Source organism: Prionailurus viverrinus, chromosome C1 (assembly GCF_022837055.1).
Source record: "Prionailurus viverrinus isolate Anna chromosome C1, UM_Priviv_1.0, whole genome shotgun sequence".
NCBI classification, from domain to species: Eukaryota; Metazoa; Chordata; class Mammalia; order Carnivora; family Felidae; genus Prionailurus; species Prionailurus viverrinus.
The window spans coordinates 183,234,010-183,252,890 of record NC_062568.1 but is presented as its reverse complement, the minus strand read 5'-3'; positions in this window follow the sequence as shown (position 1 = coordinate 183,252,890).

Here is an 18,881-nt window from a genome sequence, read left to right as displayed (position 1 = left end):
GGAATTTGGAGTTTAGAGGAGGTAAGAAGAGAGGAGGAGGAAGTGAGGGAAGGATGATGGCATTGCCCAGGGTAGGAGGGTAATATTTGTAACAGACATCTCAGAAATGGGATGGCCAAAGTTGTTGTTGTTTAATTAAAAAAAACATTTTTTTTTTTTGAAGAGAAGACGAGTGAGGGAGGAGTGGGGTGGGGACGGGGGGGGGGGGACACAGGATGCAAGCCCCATGCAAGGCTCTTTGGAACTCACAAACCTCAAGATCATGACCTGAGCTGAAGTAGGACCCTCAAGTGACTGAGCCACCCAGTTGCCCCTGTTGTGGATATATATTTTTTAAAATTTTTTTAATGTTTATTTATTTTTGAGACAGAGACAGAGTGTGAACAGGGGAGGGGCAGAGAGAGAGGGAGACACAGAATCTGAAACAGGCTCCAGGCTCTGAGCCGTCAGTACAGAGCCGGACGCGGGGCTCGAACCCACAGACTGCGAGATCATGACCTGAGCCGAAGTCGGACGCTTAACCGACTAAGCCACCCAGGTGCCCCTGTTGTTGATATTCTTAATATTTGTTTATTTATTTTTGAAAGAAAGCAAGAAGGGGAGGGGCAGAGAGAGAGAGAGAGGGAGAGAGAGAATCCCAGGAAGGCTCCACACTGTCATCGTAGATCGCACGAACTGTGAGATCATAACTTGAGATGAAATCAAGAGTCAGATGCTCAACCGATGAGCCACCATGGTTTTTTGCTATTTAAGTAATCTCTACACCCAACGTGAGGCTCGAACTCATGACTCTGAGATCGAGAGTCACATGTTCTTCTGACTGAGCCAGCCAGGCGCCCCCAAAGCTGTTGGTTTTTACATTGCTCATTTCTTCATCTCTTTGTGAGCTAACACATGGGCCTCGTGTAAGTTTTCTTTTGTGGGTGGAAATTACAGAAAGGGGATGCGCTTCACATCTGGATAGCACATACTAGTGTATTAGCTGTCTTTTGCTGTATAGCAAGTCACCTAAAAATGTGATGGTTTAAAGCAACAATTTCTTGGATCAGGAATTCAGGAGTGGCTCTGTTGGTTGGCTCTGACTTTGGGTCTGTCATGAGGTTACAGTCAGATGTGCCTGGGCTCGGCTCGTCTAGAACGCTTCTTTACTCAATGCATCTGGTGTCTGTACTAGGAAGCCTCCGAGAGCTGGGGCGGGAACAGCTGGAATTTCTCGGGAAGCTCTCTCCTTTATCTATTTGTGGGCTTTCCACAGGGTCTCTCCAGCACAGCAGCTTCAAGGTAGCTGAACTTCAAACATAGCAGCTCAAAGAGAGAGGGAAAACACCAGACCGAAGCAGAATTGCCTCTCAGGATCTAGCCTCAGAAGTCATACAGCATCAATGTCACTGCAGTTTCTTGGTCCAGGCAATATCAAAGGTTTTCCCAGTTTCAGGGGAGGGAACAGAGACTCCACCTCCTGATGAACGAATGTCAATGTAACATTTTAAGAAGAGCATGGAGCGTATGTGTGTGGGGGGTGTGGAACCTATATGGGTAAGCCATCTTTGGAAAATGCAACCTACCATACTTGGGCTTACAACCTGAACCAATTCAGTGGAAACTGAAGCTCAAAGCAGGCACTGAGCAAGAGAAATTGTCCCACAAGACATGGACTAGAGGTTCAGGCCAGTCACATACAAATCTTAAGGAGCAGGGAAACTCTGAATAAGTGGAGAGTTGTATATCCACATTCCTGGATAGGAAGACTCATTGTTGCAAAGATGTCAAATTAATTTAGGGGTACCTGGCTGGCTCAGTCAGTGGAGCACATGACTCTTGATCTTGGGGTTGTGAGTTCAAGCCCCATGTTGGGTGTAGAGATTTTTAAATTTTTATTTTAAAAATAAAATCTTAGGGGCACCTGGGTGGCTCAGTCAGTTAAGTGTCCGACTTTGGCTCAGGTCATGATCTCACAGTTTGTGAGTTTGAGCCCCACATTGGGCTTTCTGCTGTCAGCACAGAGCCTGCTTCAGATCCTCTGACTACCTCTCTCTCTGCCTCGCCCCTACTGGTTCTCTCTCTCTCTCTTTCTCAAGATAAATAAATAAATAAACGTTAAAAAAAATTTTTTTTAACGTTTATTTATTTTTGAGACAGAGAGAGACAGAGCATGAACAGGGGAGGGTCAGAGAGAGAGGGAGACACAGAATCTGAAACAGGCTCCAGGCTCTGAACTGTCAGCACAGAGCCCGACATGGGGCTCGAGCTCACGGACCGCGAGATCGTGACCTGAGCCAAAGTCGGCCGCTTAACCAACTGAGCCACCCAGGCGCCCCAATAAATAAATTTTTAAAAAAAGTACTAACTTCTAAAAATAAAATAAAATAAATCTTAAAAATTGATTTATGAATTCCATGCAATCTCAGGCAAAATTGGAATGTAGGTTTCATGAAAGTTGACAAACTGATTCTAAAGATATTCTACTAGAGAAATTACATGAAAATAGCCAAGAAAATTTGAAAAAGCAAATGAGAAAGGTCTTTCCCCACCACAGATGAAAACATACTGTAAGGGAGTTGTTCAAATAGTGTTCTATTAGCCCAAGAATAGATTTTTTTGAAAAGAGAAAGACAAAAGACACACACACACACACACATTTATCACATCTGTTTAATTTATGGGAAAGGTCTTTATATTTAGTTTATGGTAAAGGTTAAATTTAAAGTCATTGAGGAAAGAGTAGCCTAGTCAATACATATTGAGGCAACTGGATACATATTTAGAGAAAAATTCAAGTTAGATTTCTATATTAGTATACAAAAATATATTCCTGGACTAATTAATTGAGGACCTAAATATAACAATAACAACAAACTATTAAAACCTAAAGGAAAATGGAAAATGTTTCTTTAAAAAAATTAAAAAAAACCTTTTTAAACATTTATTTATTTTTGAGAGAGAGGGAAAGAGAGAGCGTGAGTGGGGTAGGGGCAGAAAGAGAGAGACAGAGGATCAGAAGCAGGGTCCATGCTGTGAGTGCAAAGCCTGATTCGGGGCTCGAACTCACGACCGTGAGACCATGTCTTGAGCCAAAATCAAGAGTCAGGTGCTTAACGGACTGAGCCACCCAGGCGTCCCTACAAAAATTTTTTTTAGTTTATTTATTTTGAGAGAGAGAGAGCAAGCAAGCAAGGAAGGGGCAGAGAGAGAGGGAAGGAGAGAGAGAGAGCGAGAGAGAGAGAATCCCAAGCAGGCTCCTCACTGTCAGCACGGAGCCCGATGCAGGGCTTGAACCCACAAACTATGAGATCATGACCTGAGCTGAAACCAAGAGCCAGATGCTTAACAGACTGAGCCACCAGGTGCCCCTGGAAAGTGTTTCTTTTAAAAATAATTTTGTGGTAAAAAAATTTTTTTAAATAAAAATAATTTTGTGGTGGGGAAAACTTTTCCTGAGCAATACACAAAACCATGGAAAGATGCCTAATTTGACTTCATAACACTTTAACGTGTCTTTACAATAAAAATGTATGGAGAAAGTTGAAAGACAGAAAAATATTTATAATATATATTAACAAAGAACAATATGGATAACACACAAAGACGTCTTACAGATCAATAAGGCAATCTCTATCAAACATTTAATGGAATATCTCATTTGAATCTCCTACAAGCTTTTAGAGGATAGAAAAACAAAGAACACTGAAACTCATTTTATGGGGTTAATAATAACTTTGAGTTTCAAACCAGTGATGGGCAGTACAAGAAAGGAATATTAGCAGCCGATCTGTCTTATGAACACAGACGGAAAAATCCTGTTTAAAGTATTAGTAGATTGAATATAGTGAACTGTTGAATGATACATCATGACCAAGTTGGTTTCATAGCAGGAAAATAAGGATTATTTAAAGTTAGAAAATCTTGAGGTGCCTGGGTGGCTCAGTCAGCTAAGCATCCAACTCTTGATTTCAGCTCGGGTCATGATCTCACAGTTTGTGAGTTTGAGTCCTGCATTGGGATGTGTGCTGACAGCTCGGAGCCTGGAGCCTTCTTTGGATTCTGTGTCTCCCTCTCTCTCTCTGCCTCTCCCCTGCTTGTGCTCTGTCTCTCTCTAAAAATAAATATATATTAAAAAAAGAAAATTAAAAAAAAAAAGTGGAAACAGGGTGACTAATGTAGTAGATGCTGTCCACGAAGTCAGCATGGAGCCCACTCGGGGTCTCTCTCTCCCTCTCTCTCTGCCCCTCCCCCCCTTGCTCACTCACACACACTCTCTCTCTCAAAATATATAAACTTTTTTTAAAAAAATAGAAAATTTATGGGGTGTCTGCGTGGCTCAGTCAGTTAAGTGTCCAACTTCGGCTCAGGTCATGATCTCACAGTTCGTGGGTTCGAGCCCTGTGTCGGGCTCTGTGCTGACAGCTCAGAACCTGGAGCCTGCTTCAGATTCTGTGTCTCCCTCTCTCTCTCTCTGCCCCTCCCGGTCGTGCTCTGTCTCACTCTGTCTCTCAAAAATAAGTAAGTGTAATTAAAAGAAAAGAAAAGAAAAGAAAATCTCAGGGCACCTGGGTGGCTCAGTCGTTTGGGTATCCGACTTCGGCTCAGGTCGTGATCTCCTGGTCTGTGGGTTCGAGCCTGGCATTGGGCTGTGTGCTGACAACTTGGAGCCACGAACCTGTTTCCGATTCTGTGTCTCCCTCTGTTTCTGCCCCTCCCCCCTCATGCTCTTTCTTGCTCAAAAATTTTTTTTAAATAGAAACTCTACTAATTTACCACATTATTAGATTAAAGAAGAAAAGTTTAAGATCATCTCAAAGATGAGGGGAAAAAAAAAAGAAACTCTGTTTTTGTCTTCCCACCTACCATAGTAATTTACTCTGCACGAACAAACCTGAAAATAGGAGCCCAAGAATCCCAGGTCCTGGACCAGAGGGAGCAATGACATCCCAGACCCCACATCAACCTCATCTCTCCCAAAGAGTGCCTTTTCATCTGAAGGAGCTCAAGATTTCTTTTCCTTTTTTCAATAAAATGTTGTTTTAATCATAGAGATAGTTTATATTTGATCAGAGACTGAGTCTGATTCATCCTCTGTTATCAAGCTGCAGGTGTCCACAGATTTTTGGAGAAAGTGACTGATCAGTGAATCACCCCCAAGTTGGATCCATGGACTGAAGTTTTCCTCAGGACCTTCCCTAACCATGCCCTTCTCTCTCAGGGGCAGGTTCTCAGGACTCAATTTGGAGTAAATGACTACATTCTCTTACACCTGACCAAACCCACTTTGTTTCTTCAGTCATTTTCCGAAATACTTACCTCCTTGGTTCTCCGTTTCCCCTCCCCCAACCCCACATCAAGTTCTCAGCCAATCTCCCATCCCAACCTTTCCACTGCGTCTTCTGGAACATTGGTTCAATGATTAGCAAATTATCTGACTGTTCTCAGTTTCTCAGGGCACATTGTCCACCTCCAAGCCTGGACCTCCACATGATGCTCCCTGACAACCTGCTGTCCTGCAGCTCTCACAGATGGAGGCGTCACATCCCTCAGGGTCAGAATGTGGGATCAGCATCCACATTATTTCTTTGAGTGCTTCTCCAGAAATGTGCTTGTAGAAGACTCTACTCCCTCAGGTGCCAACTGGTTCTATCACCCCTCCTCTTTTCTCTGGGTCCTTTCCCTCACTCACTAATGATTTGGGCACCTGGGTCACATCTTCCCCTCCTCTGGGGGTCCTGCCATCTGGGGTGCCTCACCATCTTCTTGGATGACCCTTTCAACATCCCAGATCCCATTGCCTTAACCACCTCATTTCTAGTGATCATCTCCTCAACTCCACTTCAGCCATACTCTCAAGGCCATACCTGGGGCGTTGGCTTCATTCAGAGTGCCTCAGCTCTGAAATATTAAAACCAATCAACCCTGGGATCCCTGAGCCACCGTGCAGGAAGTCTGACCATCCTGCTGGGGAGACCGCACGGAGAGAGATGCCCAGCTGAGCCCAGCCTTCCAGCTGTCCACACCAAAGCACCAGGCATTTTGAACCTTCCAGACCTGCCTGATCATCTGCTAAATGCCACTGAGGGCCTGAGGAAACTCCACACGGAACAGAAGAATTGCCCAGCTAAGCCTCAATTACAGTTGTGAGTTTTTTAAAAAAGATTTTAAAATCTTTTTTTAATTTTGAAATAATCATAAATTTACAAGGAGCTTCAAAAATAGTATAGAAAAGTCCCATGTTCCCTGTATCCAATTTATCTCAATCATAGTGTCTTACATAGCTATAGAACAATAACAAAACCAGGAAATTTGCAGTGTAATTCAAGCACATTATAATTTTCAGCAAGCATGTACTGGATGGGTTTTGGTAGTAGTTTTGTTAGTTATATGTTATAAATACATAATTTCTAAGTGATTGTGAATGGTATTTTATTTTATTTTTAAAGTTTATTATTTATTTTGAGTGAGAGAGAGAGAGAGAGAGAGAGAGCGCGCACACATGCAAGTGGGGGTGGAGCAGAGAGAGAGAGAGAGAGAATCCCAAGGAGGCTCCCCACCATCAGTGGGGAGCCTGATGCAGAGCTTGAACCCACAAACTGCGGGACCATGACCTGAGATGAAGTCTGATGCCTAACCAACTGAGCCACCCAGGCACCCTCTTATTGTATTTTAAATTTCTCCTCCACGTGTTCACTGCTAGCATATGTAAATACAATTGATCTTTGTATATTTATATCCCAATACCTTGTTGAACTCAATTCTAGCAGGTTTTGTTTGGGGGTAGATTTAGACATTTTTCCATGTGAACAGCCATCTGCAAATAGAGACAGTTTTATATTTTCTTTCCTATCCATATGTCTTTCATTCTCATTTCTCACCTTATTGCACTGGTCAGAACTTGCAATACTATGTTGAACAAGAGTGGTGGAGGTGATTGGGGCTCCTGGGTGGCTCAGTCGGTTAGGCATCCAACTTCGGCTCAGGTCATGATCTCACAGTCTGTGAGTTCGAGCCCCGCATAGCGCTCTGTGCTAACAGCTCAGAGCCTGGAGCCTGCTTTGGATTCTGTGTCTTCCTTTCTCTCTGTCCCTCCCCTGCTTGTGCTCTGTCTCTCATAAATAAATAAAAATTAAAAAAAAAAAAGAAAAAAGAGTGGTGGAGGTAGACATATTTGCCTTGTTCCTGGTCTTGAGAGGTGTGATAGACAGTTTTGTGTCAACTTGGCCAGGCTATAGTCCTCTGTTATTGAAACACTAATCTAGCTGTTGCTGTGAAAAAAAAATTTTTTTTTTAGATTTTATTTCTAAGTAATCTCTACATCTAATGTGGGGCTCGAACTTCCAGCCCTAAGATCAAGAGTCGCATGCTCTACCGACTGAGCCAGCCAGGTGCCCCTGTGAGAATAATTTGTAGATATGATTCAAGTCCATTATTAGTTGGTTTTAAGTAAAGGAGATTATCCTAGGTAATCTGGATGGGCCTGCTTCAATCATTTGAAAGGCAGAACTGAGGGCTCCCTGAAGAGGAAGAAATTTGGCCTCTGCTGCAGAGAGAGAGAGAGAGAGAGAGAGAGAGCAGGGGAGGGGCAGAGAGAAAGAAGGACAAAGGATCCGAAGCAGGCTCTGCTCTGACAGCAGAGAGGCCAATGTGGGGCTCAAATCCACAAACCATAAGATCATGGCCTGAGCTGAAGTTGGATGGCTAACCAACTGAGCCCCCCAAGCACCCCTACATTGACTGATTTTTGAATATTGAACCACCCTTGCATCCTTGGAATAAATCCCACTTGGTCATGACATAGAATTTGTAAATATATTGGTGTATTTTATTTGCGAACATTTTGTTAAAGATTTTGCATCTGTAGTCATGAGGGAATTGGTCTATAGTTTTTAAATTTTTGTGTCGTCTTTAGTTTTGATATCAGAATAATTCTAGCCTCATAAAATGAATTGAAACGTATTCTCTCCTCTTCTATTTTCTGGAACAGATCATATAAAATTGGTGTTAACTCCTATTTAAAGATTTGATAGAATTCTCCAATGAAACCATCTGAGCCTGGAGGGGTGCCTGGCTGGCTCAGTTGGTGAGAGCATGCAACTCTTCATCTCAAGGTTATAAGCGGGAGCCCCACATTGGGTGTAGAGATTACTTAGAAATAAAATCTTTAAAAAAAATTTTTTTTTAATGTTTGTTTATTTTAGAGAGAGAGAGAGACAGAGTGTGAACAGGCAAGGGGAAGAGAGAGAGAGGGAGACACAGAATCCGAAGCAGGCTCCAGGCTCCGAGCTGTCAGCACAGAGTCCGTCGCAGGCCTTGAACTCACAAACCTCGTTTGTCAATATTATTGGTCTTTTCGAAGAACGAGTTCTTTATTTTATTGATTTTCTCTATTGTTTTCTGTTTCAATTTTATTTCTCTTGTTATCTTTGTTAATTACTTCATTCTTCTTGCTTTGGATTTTACTCTCTTTCTACATTCTATGGTGGGAGCTCTCTGAGAGATTCTGAAACATATTTTTCACAGTTATTTTTAAGTCCCTGGCTGCGAATTCCAATATCTGGGTTGTCTATGGCTCTGTTTCTATTGACTTACTTTTCTATTTGAATATGGATCACATTTTCCTGTTTTTTTTGTTTGTTGTTTGTTATTGTTGTTGTTGTTGTTTTGCATGTCTATTCGTTTTTATTGTATACGGGGCATGAATGATGTGTTATAAAGACTCTGAATTGTGTTATATTCCTTTGGAGAGTGTCAACTGTTTTTTCAGCCATTTGGATCTTCTGGTGGATGATCTTGAACTTGTGTATGCTTAGTTTTATTCATTGTTAGGGTAATTCTACTTCTGGCTTTGCTCCTAATCCTAGGGTATACCTCTTAGTTACATGATATAAGAATTTCTCCTAAGGTGAGACCCTTCTGGGACTTTAATAGAATGTCCCGGGTGTTAACCAAGCACTTCTAACTTGGCATAATTTAAGCTGCAAACTGTCTTCTTGCAGTGGGCAGCAGCTGAAATCTTTGCTCAATTTCATCCTTCCAGCCACTAATTTTCACATGGGTTATTTGGAGTCTTGTTTGTGCACGTGTAGTTAGGAGGTTAGCCACGAATTTGAAGGGAGTTGACATATAGATTTTTGGCCATCCCTCCTTGTGGCTCTTTTGTTTTTGTGGTTTTCCCTCAAATTTTTAGCCAGCGGCAGCCCCGAACTCCGTCTTCTGATTCACCAAACCCAGAGGATTCTGGATTTTTAGTTGAATTTTAGCTTACCTTTGCTATGGAGACTAAGGGGTCCCCTTGGCAGAAAATCCATATAAATGTGGACCATATCTCGTGTGGTTCTCTTCATTTAAATGCTGAATCCTCCTCCAGTTTGTGCCTGCTTTTGGTTACTTTACCGTGCCATAATTCAATTTTGTGACTTATTTTGGCAATTTGCTGCACCATTCCCAGAACTGAAACTCAGCCCAATGTAGCAATGAAACAACTGTTTAGTGAACATCTGCTGTGTACCTTTGAATAATACAGACACAGTTCCTGTCTTTACAGAGCTCACACTGGGGGGATAGGGGCTCAAATAGGAAAGACATGTGCTGAGGGCTGTATTAGGGGAAATTTGGGGGACTGTGGGGACCCAGCATATATTGCTATCAACTCTCTACTGAGCGTTTTCCTGGGGATCCTGTTTGCAGTCCCTTCTCAGAGATCCTTAGCTCAGCTAAAACACCTCCTTCAACTTTTCTTTCCTTCCTTTCTCTCTTCCTCCCCCATTTCCTCCTTTCCTTCCTTCCTTCCTTCCTTCCTTCCTCATTCCCTCTCTTCTTTCTGAAGTATTTAGTGAGCATTTTCTGTCCCCAGGCACTGTAACCCAAGAGGGTGTGGTTATCCTTATTTGGTCCTTAAAGACTCCACCTCCAGAAGGTCTTTCCAGACTCTATAAGCTGGATCAACCCACAGAACATGGCTGAAATTCATTTTTTCAATGTTTTATCCCACTAATATTTCCCCAGGACCGGCTATGTATCAGGCCTGTAGTGTGAGGAAAGAATTAAATAATTGACATCATCAGAGAAAGGGTAGCTAGGAATTACTAATTATTGTAAAGATTTTATTTTATTTAGAAAAATATTTATTTCCTCATTTTGAGAGTGAGAGGGAGCGTGTAGGGGAGGGGCAGAGAGAGAGAATGAGAGAGAGAGAATCCCAAGCGGCCTCCGTGCTATTAGCGCACAGCCCGCGGGGCTCAATCCCATGGAACTGTGAGATCATGACCTGAGCGTGAGTTCGTGGCCTGAACGGAGATTAAGAGTCACACACTCCACTAACTGAGCCAGCCAGGTGCCCCTAGGGACTACGAAATGTTAATATTAAAATTTATCATTTACATATTTATATTATTATAATTATCATTTACTTATAATCATACTTCTTGAGCACCGGCTATATGACAGACACTGAACTGGTCTGTTCTGTGCATTTTGTGGTTAAGTCCTCACAACCTCTCAGTGAAGTAGGTCCTGTGATTATCCCCATTTTATGTAAGCCTCGGTAAAGACTGAGGCTTAGAGGAGTAAGTGGTTTTCCCAAGGGCACGCAGCTGTATTCCCACCGTTTCCGGCTCATGGTAAGTACCAATAACGTGCATTTCCTCCCTTTTCCACAAAGATCACAGCATATGGTTGTGCAGCTGGGATTCTGCACAAACAAGGATGATAGCGAGGAGATTGGGGCTGAAATCCAGCCTCTCAGCCACCAGCTTGCCACAAGCTTTTATTTTGCTGGTCTTTGCCCTTCTTAGAGACTTAGAATCTTCTGTTTGACTGGAGGTCTGGGGCACTGCAGTTTACAATCCTCAAACCTCTAATCTCTAACCTTCTAATCTCCTGCTCTTTTCTCCTCAGCTCTGATGGGGAGGAGGGGTGGGCGTGGAAGGTAGGAAGAAAAGTCCAGCCTCCCTTGTCCCCCCTACCCCCCTCCCCCGCCCTCACCCTTCTGTTCTGCTCTTCAGGGGGTCCAACTCCTGGTCAGCAGGAAATCAGGCTGTCTGGGGCTTTGGCGCCACCTAGTGGTTTTCTGCCGCAGCGCAGAATGCCTACAACTTGACAAGTTGAATAAAAGCCCTTTTCTCGGGGAGGAAAATCCTTCTGGAGATGAAATGCGGAGAGAAGAAGATAAAAGATGGTGGGAACCCAATGAGAGAGAGATCATGGCTTTGGGGGGAGTTTGAGCTTAGAGCCTGTATTCAGCTAGACTTGGGTCCAGATTCTACTGCATATTAGTTGTGTGATGACGGGCAAGTCACTTCACCTCTTAGAGCTTTGGTTCCTTCATTTGTAACATGGGGAAAACACCAGTGCCTCTTGGTGTCCAGGAAGTGCTTATCACAGTGCTAAGCAAGCTTTGGATATTTATTTTAGGCAGAAGGAACTTTGTCAGCAAAGGCAGGGCACAGGGCTAGTTTCTCGGAACACAGAAGAGGTGACATGATCCCCTTCTCTGCTAGAACCCCTTCCTGGAAGAGAACCAGCTGCCTGTTCCAGGCTGAGCTCCAGCCCCAAGCAGGTTTGCTTACCTGGACTCTGGCTGCCCTCAAATGCCTGGGCAGAAAATGCCACCCACTGCACTTCCTTCTCCTCTGAGCTGCCCAGTCCTGCTCCTGCCTTCGTCTGACCCCCTATTTGTTCCAGCTGATTCTTTCCCAGTGCTGGTGCAACACTGATAACATTGCAACTATGGTGCTGGCTTTCATTGAGCTGTTTTCTCCTGGTTTCCCTCCTACCTCTCTAGCAGTTCCTTCTGAGGCTTCTTGTGGGTTTCTTTTCTCTGCACGCCTTTACCTACCACTCCACAGGGTTCTGTCCTGTCCTTCTCTTCTTACTCCCCGTGTTCTTCCTGGACCATCTTACCCCCTCCTCTGACTTTAACTATCACCTGAATGTTTTCCACGGAGCCTCAGCCCTGCTTATCCAACTGCCTCTTGGATGTTCCACAGGCAGTTGGTAAGTCCAAAATGAAAGTATCTGCAGACCACCCCCCCCAAACCTGCTCTCTTCCTGTGTGGCTTATGCAGTCAGCCAAGAGTTTCACCCTCTGCCCTATTGCTTAAGCCAAAGATATGAGTGTCAGCCTTGACTCTCCCCTCACCCCTCCCCCAGTTTTATCACCACGTTCCAGCTGCTATACCTCATATATGTTTATCTAGTCCTTCCACCTCTCTCTATTCCTAGTGCAACTGCCTCACCCTGGACACCATCCTCTTTTGCTTGGATTATTACAACCGCCTCTGAATTGGACTCTTTGCCTCAGTTTTACCCATCTTTGCTCCTAGTGTTCCCTTCTGGAGGCTGTAGGGGAAAGTCCGTTTCCTAACATTTTCTACCTTCTAGAGGCTTCCCACATTCCTTGATTTTGGACACCCTCCCTCCGTCTTCAAAGGCAGAAACATCACACCTCTTGGACGTCTGGACTGTTCTTCCATAGTCAGATGGAAGGGTTCTTTCTTCTTTCTTCCGTTTTCCTCTTCCATTTTTAAGGACCCTTGTGGTTGCATCGAACCCACTCAGATAATCTAGGATAATCTCTATCGCAAGATCCTTTATTATATCTGCAAAGACCCTCTTGCCATATAGTATAACAGATTCACGGGTTCTGGGGATTAAGACACGGACATCTTTGGAGGGCTCTTATTCTGCCCGCCACAGTCCTCTCTCTGATCCCAAAATATTCATGTCTGTCCTACATGCAAAATACATTTACCTCGTTCCAAACGATTCCCCAAAGTGCCCCAAAGTCTCAGCCCATTGAAGTATCAATTCAAAGTCCAAAATCTAAATCTCATCGTCAATATCATCTCTATTAGGTATCAGATGAGACTCCGTGTCATCTCTCCTGGGGTGGAGCTCCTCCCCATCTGTGGTCCCGGAAATCTAGAAAACAAGTTCTCTGCTCCCAGAATAGAATGCCAGGACTGGCATATGCTAACAGTTAAAGGCATTCCTGTGCAAACAGAGAGAAGATGGAAAAAATAAAGGAGTCACAGGTCCCAGGTAATTTCAAAATTAAGTTGGACAAGCTTTATTAGGCTTCAAGGCCTAAGGATAATCTTCCGTAGCTCAAGGCTTAGCCCTCTGAGTTGTTTGTTCTTTTTCATGAGAGACAGCACCTGTTCCCAGCTGGGCCATTGTATCAGCCTGCTTCCTGCTTGTAGCCTTCTTTCATTTCTGACCCTCTCTGTCCCTTCCAGTCCAGGTTCCACTGTTTCTCCGGAGATATAAGACTCAAGAACCTTGTGGGCCTCTCATGTATGTCTCAGAGATTCACTCCATTACACCAGAGGCTCCTTCACAGATGTTCCCTGGATAATTCCATTTCTGGTTTTGGCTTCGTTGAGACAGCTGATGTGATCTATGAATCACACACTCTCTTCAAAAATCCCTTCACGTGACCAAATACTTGGACCTTTGGATCTTTCAGGGATGTTAACAAAAGGTTGTCCAGGCGCACCATCGGCTTTTTCTCAAGTGCACTTTTCCTGACAGTGAATCTCTCCATTTTAATATCATTTGCAATCTAGATAAGCTGAGAATTCCCCCAGGTCATCAAGCCCCGGTTTGTTTTTGTTTGATAGTTCTTTCCTCTGTGTGTCTGTGTCCCCTCCCGGTCGGTTACGGCAAGTGGCAAGAAGCCGCGAGGCCACACCTTTCAACGCTTTGCTTGGAAATCTCGGCGAAACATCCAAGTTCATCGTTTGTAAGTTCTGCTTTCCACACGACTGCAGGGCGTGTGATTCGAGGCCTCTTGCCACCGAGGAACGAGTTTCCAGTAAGGCGTTCCTCATTTCCTTCTTAGCTCTTATGGGCAGCACCTGTAACAGCCATATTTCTACCAAGTCTGTGCACGATGACGTGGGCCTGCTCAAAGTTGGTTTCTGTTTTCTCCTCCGCGCCCCTCCCTTCTGAGTCCTCAGCGGCAGAGTCGTCGTTAGCTCCCTTGTTGCCACCGAGTCTGTTCAAGGTCATCTAAGCTTTTTCTATGATGCTCCCTACTGTCCCTCCTCCCTACTGTCCTCTCCCTTCTGTCCAGTTCCACTGCCTCTTCCACGTGTTGAGATGCTTGGTCCAGCACCACCAAAATCTGTATTTGTTTTCTACGGCTGCTGTAACAAATAACCACGGACTGAGAGGCTTAACGCAATACAGATGTGGTGTCTAAGAGTTCCGCAGGTCAGTAGTTGGACACTGGGATGAAATCAAAATGTGGGCAGCTCTGCCTTCCTTTCTGGAGACTACGGGAGTCTATTTGCTTTCTTTTTCTACCTTTTTTTCTTTTTTTAAACTTTATTTATTTTTGAGAGACAGAGCACAAGTGGGGGAGGAACAGAGAGAGAGAGAGAGAGAGGGAGACACAGAATCCAAAGCAGGCTCCAGGCTCTTGGCTGTCAACACAGAGCCCAATGTGGGGCTCGAACCCACGAATGGTGTCATGACCTGAGCTGAAATCAGAAGCTTAACTGACAGAGCTACCCAGGAGCCCCTCTTCTTCTCCCTTCTAAAGGCTTCCCACATCCCTTGGCTTGTGGCCCCCTTCTTCCGTCTCCAAAGCCAGCAATGGTATATCTTTCTGGAGAATCTTCCATCACAAAATCTCCTCTGCTTCTCTCTTCTTCCTCCCTCTTCCACTTGCACAGATGCTCGTGGTTATAGGAGAGTCTCCTCTTCTAAAGAGCCTTAATTTAATCACACCTTCAGAACCCCTTTTGTCATGTAAGGTAACATAATCACAGGTTCCAGGGATCAGGATGTGGACATCTGGAGGGGGGATTGATTCTTCCGTCTCCACACCCTCCAGAAGTTAGCCAGGGTGGTCTCTCTGAACAAACTCAGTCATGTTCCTCTCCTGCTTAAAACTCTTAAATGGCTCCTGGCAGACTTCAGGATACAGACCAAATTCCTACCTCGGCTGGTGGAGAACAGCTTTGTGATGTGGTTGTTCTTGCTGTTAAACACCACCTCTCACCTTCCCCTCCCTCCTGCCTCAAGCACCCTGCATTACAGCCACACTGCCTGCTGGCAGCCTCACAGCTTCCACGATCACATCAAGGTCACTGTTCAGCTAGCTCACTCTTACCGTACCTTGGGTCTAGGTTAGGCATCATCCCCTTCCAGAAGCCTTCCCTGGGTTATGTGTCTCCCCCTCCTCCCCACAACATGCTCCAGTGCTTCCCCCATCAGGGTGTATCGTATGGCCCTGGCATGACCGTGGACTTCTCAGCCTCCTCTGGTAGACTCTAAATGCCCGAGGGCAGGGACTGTGTCTGCCTCTTTGTTGTGTCCTCATTGCCCAGCCAGGGTCCACTATGCAATAGGCCCGTCATGACTGTTTGCTCTGAGAAGTAATGGTCACAGTTCCTTCCAGCTCACGCCTTCTGTTCTGTGAGCTGTCATTGCAAGACTTGCTTGAGGATTTTGGCAGAGGTGTCCAAGGCCATCATCATGCTAGTGGGAGCCATCTGAGCTGTGAATGGGAGCAGCAGAAGCGAGAGGGCTGAGCGCGGGGCCAGACCACTAACGACTGCTGGTTTCAGCTGTTTCCCAGCTCAGAAGGCAACACAACCAGCTACTACTGTCACGCTCCGGACTAGTCAAGGAGCTTCCTTTCCGTTGATGGAAAAGAGACTCCGCAGCTTGAAAGGTTGACATTTATTCGCTTTAATTTTTATTGTCTCTGTGAAAAACAAAATAGTAAATAACATTCAGACTCCCACCTCTTAAAAATGCCCTCCCTCCTCTCAATGCTTTCTATAAACACACAAGCACACACACACACACACACACACACACGCATGCACACACACATAATTTACTTTTCTTCAACGTATCAACGTATCATGGATTTCTTTCCTAATCAGCACATAAAAATTTCCCTCCTTTAAAAATACCTGCATCTATTGTGTATAACAACATCATAGTAAAGCCACCTCCCACTAATGAAGGACACTGATACTGCTTCCTTTTTTTTTTTTTTTTTGCAGTTACTAACGCGCTGTCTCTGATCTAAACCTTAGCAACACTCCCTCCGCAACCAAATTCAAGTTCATTTTTGCTTAGCTTCTCCCCTCACCCTGCCACTATCTTGCCTCCTACTCAAAGTTCTGTCTTTTCTGGGCTTTGTGCTTCAGGATCAGGAACAGGTAGAGAGATGGGGCAGGAGAGGCAGGAAGAAAGGAGGAGGGGAACAGAAAGTTAGAGCTTTGTGTTTGGTGGTGTGGCCAGGGAGAGGACTGGTCTCCCTGGAAGTTAGGGAGAAGTGTGGCCGCAGCTTATGAAAAAGCTTATCGCTCTGAGAGACACAAGACTGCAATTTCTCTCTCTACTGGCGCTTACTTTTGATGACTGAACATCTTCAAATGTGACTCCATGTAGAGAGTGGGCTACCTGGAGTCCCAGGAAGTGTTAGGATTACACAAGCAATGCTACAGCAAATGCTGCTGGAGATGCATATTCTGGCGCCCCTGTTATTGTTTCTGGAGGATCAATCACCACAAGAGGAGTCACTTGTCCCGCAGTGTGTGCATTGAAATACCACTCCAAAAGTGTTTCAAACTACTTGCCAAAAAGCTTGGAACCAATTTCTACTCCTGCTACAGTTTATGAACCTGGCCATTTCTCTACACCCTCACTAACACTAGTCTTTATTTATCGTTGATGAGTTTGCTACTATGATAGGAAAAACATGCAAGAGCCAAGGAATTTCTTTTCCTTTCGTTATCAGGGAGGTTGTGCAAGGCATTTTGATGGCACCGTTTTGATCTAGCTGATATTTTCACCCTGTGTTTATGAATATAAATGTTTTCATCAGAATCACACTAAGGGCTTTATAGACCTCATGACTTCAACACATATAGTGTCCAGTGAGTTGCCTAGAGCTGCACCACAAGCAGCAGAGGGAGGTTTAGAAATCAGCTTTCTGGATAAATTTAATCAAAGAGGTGAAAGGCCTGGGCTCTGAAAATGATAAAACACGGATGAAAGAAATTGAACATGACACAAACAAATGGAGAGGTATCCCATGCTCATGGATCGGGAGAACGAGTATTGTTAAAATGTCCACACTATCCAAAGCAAACTACACATGTAGCACAATCCCTATCAGAATACCAACAACATTTTTCACACAGCTAGAACAAATAATTGTAACATTTGTATGGAATGACGGAAGAATCCAAGCAGCCAAAGCGATCTTGAAAAATAACAAAACTGGAGATATCACTGTCCTGGATTTCAAGACATACTACAAAGCTGTAGTAATCAAAACAGAATGGTGCTGGCACAAAAAATAGATGAATAGATCAATAGAACAGAATAAAAGGCCCAGAAATAAACCCACGATTATATGGTCGATTAATCTTTGACAAAGGAGGAAAGATTATAAAATGGGAAAAAGATGGTCTGATTACTGGTTTTCTGTCTCCCAGCCCAAATGAGGGTATTATAATTTTAAAACCTTTGCCAACATGACAGATGAAACCAATTTTATTATTCCATTAATTTGTAGTTTCTAGGGAGAGTGAAATCTTTTCATGTTTATTGATCATTTTGTTTGTCTTTAATCAAAGTTCCTGCTCCTATCACCTACTGTATTTTCCTACTGGGACTTTTAATTTATTAAGTTCTCTCACAATTGCATTACTGTGAATTTTTCTGAGATTGCTATTTTTGATTTTTGCTGTTGATGCTGTTGCTATGTTATTTAATGCACATACTTTAGTGATAAAGTAGAGGTCAAAAATAGATCTACTGTTCATAGTTAATAATAAGGATAAGCCCCACTTGTTAAACACCTACAATATCCCAGAATCTTCTCATACATTGTTTCTAACTTTCATAGCCCTTCTTTTTTTAATAAAATTTTAAAAATTTTTACATGAGAGAGAGAGTGAGCAGAAGAGAGGGGCAGAGGGGGAGAGAGAATCCTAAGGAGGCTTCATGCTTAGCACAGAACCCAATGTGATGCTTGATCCCACAACCCTGGGATCATACTCTAGGCTGAAATCAAGAGTTGGACGCTCAACCAACTGAGCCACTCGGGTGCCCCATAGCCATTCTTTTAATCCCATGTTAAAGATGAGGACACTGAGGCACATAGAGGTTAAGTATCTTGCCTGGGGTCACACAGAAAATAAATGGACGGTTCTTTTATTATTTCTAATCCTCATGTTATTTTCTCTGCAGTCCAAGTACCCTTTCCCCCTCCTTTCTAAGGTTACTTACAGGAGTACCTTTCCCAACATGGTAGCTTGTAGGCAGTTGTTGGAATGGCAGAGGGCTGTTGCGTCAGAAGAGAAGCATTGTCTCAAACCTTTCCACCGAGACAAGGTTGGTGGGGTGGACTCTCCAGCCCTATAAGAAGCTAAGGGGTGAATTTCCCTCTAGTGAGGATCAGTGGGTATATGGCCAGGGGATCCCTGTCTCAAAAAGTCATGGAATGGTAGCCTGGTTAGGTGCTCTGAATTCACTGAATGAGCCACATGATGAAGCCAATAGTATACATCATCAGTACCAGAGGCCAGAACAGGCAAGCCAGCAGAGAAATCACTGGTTTCCCCAGTCATGACCTTCAGCAGGGATCAGCAGTGTACCTGAGCAGAACCAGCTGTATCTTGGGGTGCATTAGCACCAAATACATAAGACTCAGATCAGACTCATCACACTGTGTTGGAGATCAGCAAAGGATACGAAGGGCAGTGTATAAACTTGAGGTCCCTACCCCATGACACTGTAAGAACTTGGCCAGAAGAGGTCCAGGAATCAATGAGGCCTTCAGGAATAGAGGAAAGTGGGCAAGGAAGAATGGGTGACATGTTTGTTTCCTGGTAAGAGACAAAACCAAAAGGAAGACTGTA